The 7556-nt window shown below is 44.1% G+C and overlaps 1 non-coding gene across 1 annotated transcript; it reads left to right on the top strand.

Annotated features, from left to right (window-relative positions):
- Nucleotides 1-4951: 4951 nt before the first annotated feature.
- TRNAC-GCA (transfer RNA cysteine (anticodon GCA)) lies at nucleotides 4952-5023 on the top strand. The gene has a single exon. It is a non-coding gene; the product is annotated as a tRNA-Cys (tRNA).
- Nucleotides 5024-7556: the final 2533 nt, after the last annotated feature.

The following is a 7556-nucleotide window of genomic DNA, read 5'->3' as shown; positions in this document are numbered from 1 at the left end:
GCGGCAAGTATTTATAGCTCTGCCTTCACACCTGCAGGGCCGGGTTCTGCGCATGGGCAGAACATAGACCGGCCTCAAGCCGTCTTCCCTTCTCCCATCAGTTTAAGGGAAGGATGCCTATAGAGCTTTCGACCGAGGTTTCTGCGGGGATGGGTGGAAGGGCTGGCTCCAGGTAGAAGGGAGGAGGTTAAGCCCTGTCCAGCCCTCACAGGGGCTTGGCTTATGCTGGTCTGAATGCTTAGTCTCATGACCTTCAGCAAGCCTATGAAACTCAATTTCTCCCCCAGAAAACTTGAAATAATAATAATAATACCTACCACGCACGGCTTTTGTGAGTCTTATATATGAAAACTATATGAAACGACTGGCACACATAAGTAAGTAGATAAACAGTCACTGTTTGTCCCTGTTGAGCCTTGTTGCAGTGAAAACGCACCCCCACGGGGAACAGCCAGACAGTCTGTGATACAGCACTGAATTAAACATCACCAGGTGCCAACCTGAGCGCATGACAGGCGCCCTTCGCCCCCAGGGCTCTGGGGGGGTGGGGGGGAGCAGGACAATAGGATGTCTGTCTGAATTCACAGGAGCCCCACCCCAACCCGCCACCCACTGTGGAGCTGCTCTGTCTGGGCAATGGAAAACTCCATCTCTGCTTGTGCCTGCCCATTTGTGCATCCTCTCCGCCTGTTTAGGGATTAGAGGAGATTTCCCTACAATTTAATTCACATTTATTACGTCCTTAGGAGGTAGGCCTATAGTAGGCTAACGAGGATACAAAATAGGTAAAACCCAGGTCTGCCTAAAAAAGCAATAGGATGACTATGTGTGTGTGTGTAGATACAAATTCATATTATATATATATATATGTTTAGGGCTTCCCTGGTGGCTCAGGCCAGAAAGAATCTGCCTGCAGTGCAGAAGACTCAGATTCGATCCCTGGGTTGGGAAGATCCCCTGGAAAAGGGAATGGCCACCCACTCCAGTATTCTTGCCTGGAGAATTCCATGGACAGAGGAGCCTGGTGGGCCACAGTCCGGGGGTTGCAAAGAGCTGGACGTGACTAAACGACTAACACACATACATATGTAAACTCAGTGTTTTAAAGCAGCATGAAATTTGAGAAATCAGGTCTCCCTGGTGGAGAGGGCATTTGCAGATGGCCTTGGTGGGGCAGCTCTGGCTTGCACATGGGATGAATACAGACTCCCTCTGGCTAAAAGAGACAGGCCCCTCAGCTTTTCCCACAACATGTGTGTTGTGTTCAGTCCCTCAGTTGTGCCTGATTCTTTTGTGACTCCATGGACTAGAACTTGCCAGGCTCCTCTATCCATTGGGTTTTCCAGGCAAGAATGCTGGAATGGGTTGCCATGCCCTCCTCCAGGGAATCTTCCCAACCCAAGGATCAAACCTACATTTCTTGCTGCATCTCCTGCATTGGCAGGTGGATTCTTTACCACTAGTGCCATCTGGGAAACCCCTCCTCCCCTGGCAAAACAGAAATCTCTCCTCTGAAAAAGAAATAAAGATGATGTCTTTTGAAGGAAGACAATTCTGGAAGATCAGTTTCCAGCCCGAGAGATAAAGGAAATGTGTGAATAAAAGAAATAAGACAGTGACTTTGGAGATGGTTGGACGGAGGTGATGGAGGCAGGGAGCTGGAAGGTCTTACTGGGTTCAGGGGGTGGGGTAGGGTGGGAAGCCCGTGCATTGGGGGGGCCCACAGGGGCTGGTGTATAGGCTAAGGCTCTGGGGACTGCAAGGGAGGGGATGCTATAAAGAGGTCAAGGTCCAAGCTTGGAGAATCTGGTGCAGCTGGCTGAAATACCGGACTTCATTTCATCTTTGATCCTAGGAGAATCAGGACCAGCAAAATGCGTGGAGAAGACTTAGCCCCCAGCGTAGAGGAAGCCATGGAGTGAAGAGAAATGGGAACAGAAAAACCTGCAGGTTGTTCTCAAAACCAGGCCAGAGGGGATGGCCGCGGGAATGGAGAAGACGAGGGGACAGTCGGACACAGTTTGGAGCTAGACCCAATGCAAACAACACATCCCAGCCCTTCCCAGCCTCTCCCTCCCCGCTGCCAAATCTTCTGGAGACCCAGCAGCACCTGCCCCCTCTGCTTCCTCCCGCCCACCTTCTCCCGCACATCAGGCAGGGTCCCCGCCCCCTCCTCAGCTCAGGAAAGGGCTCTCACGAAGGTCACCAAGGTCCTCCATGGCCTCTTCTTCAGCCCCATCTTCTGCGTGGAACTTGATATCGCCGACCTTTCACTCTCTGGAATTCTCCCCTCTTAGCTTCTGCCCCCAGACACCCTCCTGGTCCATGCCCACTTTCTGGCCCTTTCTCTTTCCCCCTCTTCCTCTTCTGTGTCCTGGTTTTCTTCCTTTTGTGTCTCCAGCAGAACATTTTCCCAGAGTATGTCTTCTTCACTCTCTGTCCTCACACCCATAGTGAGGTCTCCAGTCTCTCACCACAAAGTCAGCAGTTAGATCTCCCTGGTCTGTGTTACATCTCCGTTCCCAACACTGGACTCACACCAGAAGGACTTTGCAACTGTACAGTCCTAGAGGACATCAAGATCACCTCCTCCTTCCTTCCCTGTTTCTGCTAATAGACCACCATCCCCCTAAGCACCTACCCTCAGAATTCCAGGGCCTTGGAGATGCTCCTCCCTTACCGTTCCCATCGTGAAAGGTGAATGGCACCCTATCACAGAATAAGTGACCCCAGCCTCAGAGTGAAGTAGGATGGGAGGGCCCTTTCTGTAGACTCCTGACTTGGAGTCCAGTAGAGGCGGGAAGTTGAGGAGGCTTGTCCTAGGGTCATGATCAGGGGATTGGGCGTTCTGCACAGAGCTGACTGGATGGATCTGAATATTCTTTAGCAGTCCACACGTTGTAGTGACTGCCAATGTTTATAACCTCATGTCACTTCTTTGCTCAAAACGCTCTTTAAAAAAATACCCATTTTCTTAGAAAGGTTACCAAACTGTGGGACACAGAAGATTTTAGCACTTAAAACCAAATTAACATTAATTTTCATAGCCAACAACTTTATTGATTGATTCAGTTCTTTTGATGCTTCTGATAAAATCAAGGAGAAACTATTCAATTCTAATCTGTATACCATCTTTTAACACTTGATAAATCTCATTCTAACAACAGTAGACAGGCCACATTTTCCCATTAAACCTCTAAAATATCTTTTAAGCATTTCAGACTTGTTCTTTTTATTTGTCAGAGAACTTGGAAAAGTAATAAAGGTGTTTGCTGCTATTCCCACTCTTCATTCAACAGACAGTCCTGGCCAATGAATAAGTGATAAGAAAAAGAAAGAAGAGGCATAAGAGGTAGAAAAAGACAATCATAATATATAAAATAATGATTTACATAGCCCAAGAAAATCAACAGACTACTGTAACAGCAATAACCAGCCAGAAAATGTCTTTGAAAGTAACATTTTTAATAAGATTATAAACTCACAAAGAATCCACAAATAAAAATGCCATTTAAAATAGGAACTAAAAACTTTAAAGAAACTGCAAATGAATGAAAATGCACAAGACCTACATGGAAAGAATTTATAAAATAGCCAGTAGGACATTAAAAAAATTAGCTAAATGGAAATCTATGCTACTGCCATGTGAAGAAACACATAAAAATTCCAGTTCTCCCTCACATCACATATAAAGTTTACATAATTTCAATGTAAATCCTGAAGAAGAAGATAACACTAAAATGTGTAGGAATAATAAGTCTATGGAGAATTCAGAAACAGAGCACACATATAAAAAGGAATTTGGTTTATCATAGAAGAGCCTTCACAGATCAATAATAAAAGGATCAATTATTTAATAGACAGTGATAGCAAATTTGAAAAACATAGAGACAAGTAAAATTAGAACTCAAATTCAAACTGTTTTGCAAAAATAACTTCCAAGTAGATTCAAAGTCTACAGGTGAAAGACAAAACTGCGAAACTATTAGAAGAAACTTCGGGGGCTAGCTCTGTGTTTTTTAATTGAATGAAGCTTTGTTAGGCAAGATGCATATGCATATAGCATAAGGGAAAACACTTTGGATTTGACCACGTAAAAGAGGAAATATTTTGTTCCTAGAAAGACTCTCTACACAAATCTGACAGTTGCCAGACAGGGAAAGTATGTTGTAAAACACATGACTGATTGTAATGCAGAATATATAAGAAACTTATGTAAATCTGCAAGCAGCAGCCAGGAAATCCACGAGAAAATGGGTCAAGAAAACATAGAGACAATTTATAGAAAGTAAAAACTGACAAGATAATGCACCTGTGAACAAGTATTCAACTCGATCACTGATCAGGAAAATATGAAATCAAATAATAATTTGAGATACCACTTATGATATTGGCAAAAATAGGAAGGCACATCAAGTATTGGGATAATATCAAATACTGGGAAAATGGAGACACACACACTTGGGAGATAGGCATGTGAGCCAGTGTAGCCATTTTAATGTAAAATGTACAGGATTTGGTCAAGTGCGCAGGTACCCAGAAATTTTACTCCTTACAGCTTTACTCAAACATACAGAGAGACATGTGCACAAACATTTTTATAGCAAAGTGTTGGAAACAACTTTTGGAAACCAAACCAGAGAGTTAATCTCAAAATTCAACCTGGTGCAAATTAGGGGGAAAATAAAAATACATTCTAAGGCTGAATACAAATGTCTTCTTGAATCCTCTGAGCTTCAGATTTCTAGAATGAAGGACGGTGAATTGCACCTAGGTGGCTTTAAAACTAAGCCTTTCATTGCCGTGTCTATTTTATTCCAAAAACTAGACTTGAAGACTATTATGGACTGAATTGTGTTTCCCAAAATTCACAGGTGGAAGCTCTAACCAACTGTGTGACATTATTTGGAGATAGGGCCCTTACGGAGGTAATTAAGGTTAAATCAGGGCTTCCCTGGTGGCTCAGACGGTAAAGCATCTGCCTGCAATGCAGGAGACCCGGGTTCGATCCCTGGCTCGGGAAGAGCCCCTGGGGAAGGGACTGACAACCCACTCCAGTATTTTCATCTGGAGAATTCCATAGACAGAGGAGCCTGGTGGACTGCAGTCCACGGTGTCACAAAGAGTCTGACATGACTGAGCAACGCTCACTACTACTACTAAGGTTAAATTAAGTCATAAGGATGAAACCCTAATCCAATAAGACTGGTGTCCTCTTGAGAAAAAGGGAGAGACACCAGGAATAAGAACACACAGAAGAAGGCCACGTGAGGACATGGAGAACGTGGCTGTCTGTTAGCTAAGGCAAGAGGTCTCAGCAGGAGCCAACACTGTGGCCTACCTCATCTTGATTTTCAGCTTCTTTAACTGTAAGAAAATAAATTTCTCTTAAGCCACTATGATATTCTATATGGCAACCCAAACAGAGTAATAAAAAAGAGTATCTATAACTGATAGAAAATGACCAAGTATGGGTCTAACAAATTTTTAAATGTAATTTTCAATTCATTTTAGCAAATGAATTGAAATTTAGTAAATTTTAGTAAAGACCACCCTATGAGGCTCCAGTGCAAATTTTAATCTGAAAAAACCTGCACCCTCCTCTGCACAAATTTGTGCCCATCTTATTTAACATGTATTGTTATTTATAATTAATCATTCAGAACTTCTTACGTGTTTTTATGGGCCACTGATTCTTTTTACATGATGTCAAGCAAAGTATTTTGTTTCTTCCAATACAAAGCCTTTTGATAGAGCAGGAAAGGTGATTTGAGACAGGATATAGAGTGGGATTCCAAAGTAAGAGACGATAATATTTTCCACAAAGAACTTTCCACAGATTAGTTAGTGGCAGAAAGTAGCAAACACATATGCAAACTAGCTTAACAAAGAAATTCATGGACGTGTACAGGCTTACCTGTCCCTCCACCCATGGCCCTCCCACCTCCTAATAAAATCCAAAGAAGATAAGATGTGCTTTGGATTGTCTAAAACCCATGTAGAAGGGTTGGGCAGAAACCTGAACTCAAAAGGCCATGAGGGGACTTCCTTGTGGTTAAGTGGTTAAGAATCCACTTTGCAATGCAGGAGACATGAGTTCAAACCCTGGTTGAAGAGCTAAGATCCCATATGCCCTGAGGCAACTAAGCCTGTGACCCACAACAACTGATCTGCAAACCGCAGGTAGAGAAGCTCAAGCGCCACAAATGAAGAGCTAGTGCAGCCAAAAATTTTTTAAGGGGAAAAAAAAAAAAATCACCACTGAGTGTTATGAATAGTGTATTTTGCTTCAGCATCTGAAAAGATGAACATTTTGCACTAAGGCCAAATAGATCGTGTGTGGATAATTAGCTCACATCTGGTTTCAGGCTTCCAGGAGAAACTTACGTGGCCACCACCGGGCTGGGTGGGGTAAATGCCAATGATTCTAATTCATTCAGTTGAGAATCTAGAAAGTCATAAAGAGTCACTGGAAAGAATACATGATGGGGCAGGAGGGGACAGCAACACTTTATCGATGAGGAACCTGAAATCCGCAGAAAATAAGGGCTCAAGGAAGCTTGTGATCACCTGCAGGGGCGGGGCTCTGTCAGCACATGTTGGGGCGGGGCTTTGTGATCACATGAGGGGCGGGGCTCTGTCATCACATGTGGGAGCGGGCCTCCACCATCACCTAAAGGAAACAGAGACTGTACTCTGGCAACCACATTCTCTGTCACACCTCTGTACTCACCATCAGATCCCTGACGATTCCACTTGGTGAGGACATTGAATGCTCAGTGGTGCTGATTAGCGGGGGCTTCCCTGATGGCTCAGCAGTAAAGAATTCGCCTGCAATGCAGGAGATGGGGCTTCCAAGCCCTGGGTCGGGAAGATCCCCTGGAGGAGGGCACGGGCAACCCACTCTAGTATTCTTGCCTGGAGACTCCCATGGACAGAGAAGCCTGGTGAGCTATGATCGCAAAGAGTTAGACACACAGCTGAAAAGACTGAACATGCACACACATGCTAATTAGAAATTTTTCTTGAGAATTATGTGCTCAGTCGCTTCAGTCATATCCGACTCTGCGACCCATGGACTGTAGCCTGCCAGGCTCCTCTGTCCATGGGATTCTCCAGGCAAGAGTACTGGAGTGGGTTGCCATGCCCTCCTTCACGGGATCTCCCCAAACCAGGAATAGAACCCATATCTCTGAGGTCTCCTGCATTGTAGGCAGTTTCTTTACCCATTGAGCCACCTGGGAAGCCCATTAGCACACTAAGACCCTGTAAACCTTGTTCCCATTGAGAATGATTAACTCTAGTTAAATTCTAAAATTAGAGTTTATTTATAAACTCTGTAAACTCTGACTCTAGTGCCTGCTAGTGCAGTAAGTATTTTACATAAGTTGTATTTAGTGTGTACCAAATATGTGCATATCAGAAGTGCTAGGTGGGAAGGAGCAAAGATTAGATACTAAGATGATTAATGTGGCTTCTACCCTCCAAGGGACACCCAGGCTGACTGGGAAGTCACATTCACACGTAGTATAACAAATGTCCAAAAGAAAGGACTA

The sequence above is a fragment of the Odocoileus virginianus genome, chromosome 23 (assembly GCF_023699985.2).
Source record: "Odocoileus virginianus isolate 20LAN1187 ecotype Illinois chromosome 23, Ovbor_1.2, whole genome shotgun sequence".
Classification (NCBI taxonomy): domain Eukaryota; kingdom Metazoa; phylum Chordata; class Mammalia; order Artiodactyla; family Cervidae; genus Odocoileus; species Odocoileus virginianus.
Note: the sequence above shows the minus strand (reverse complement) of the source record. Positions and strands in the feature narration are given on the sequence as shown.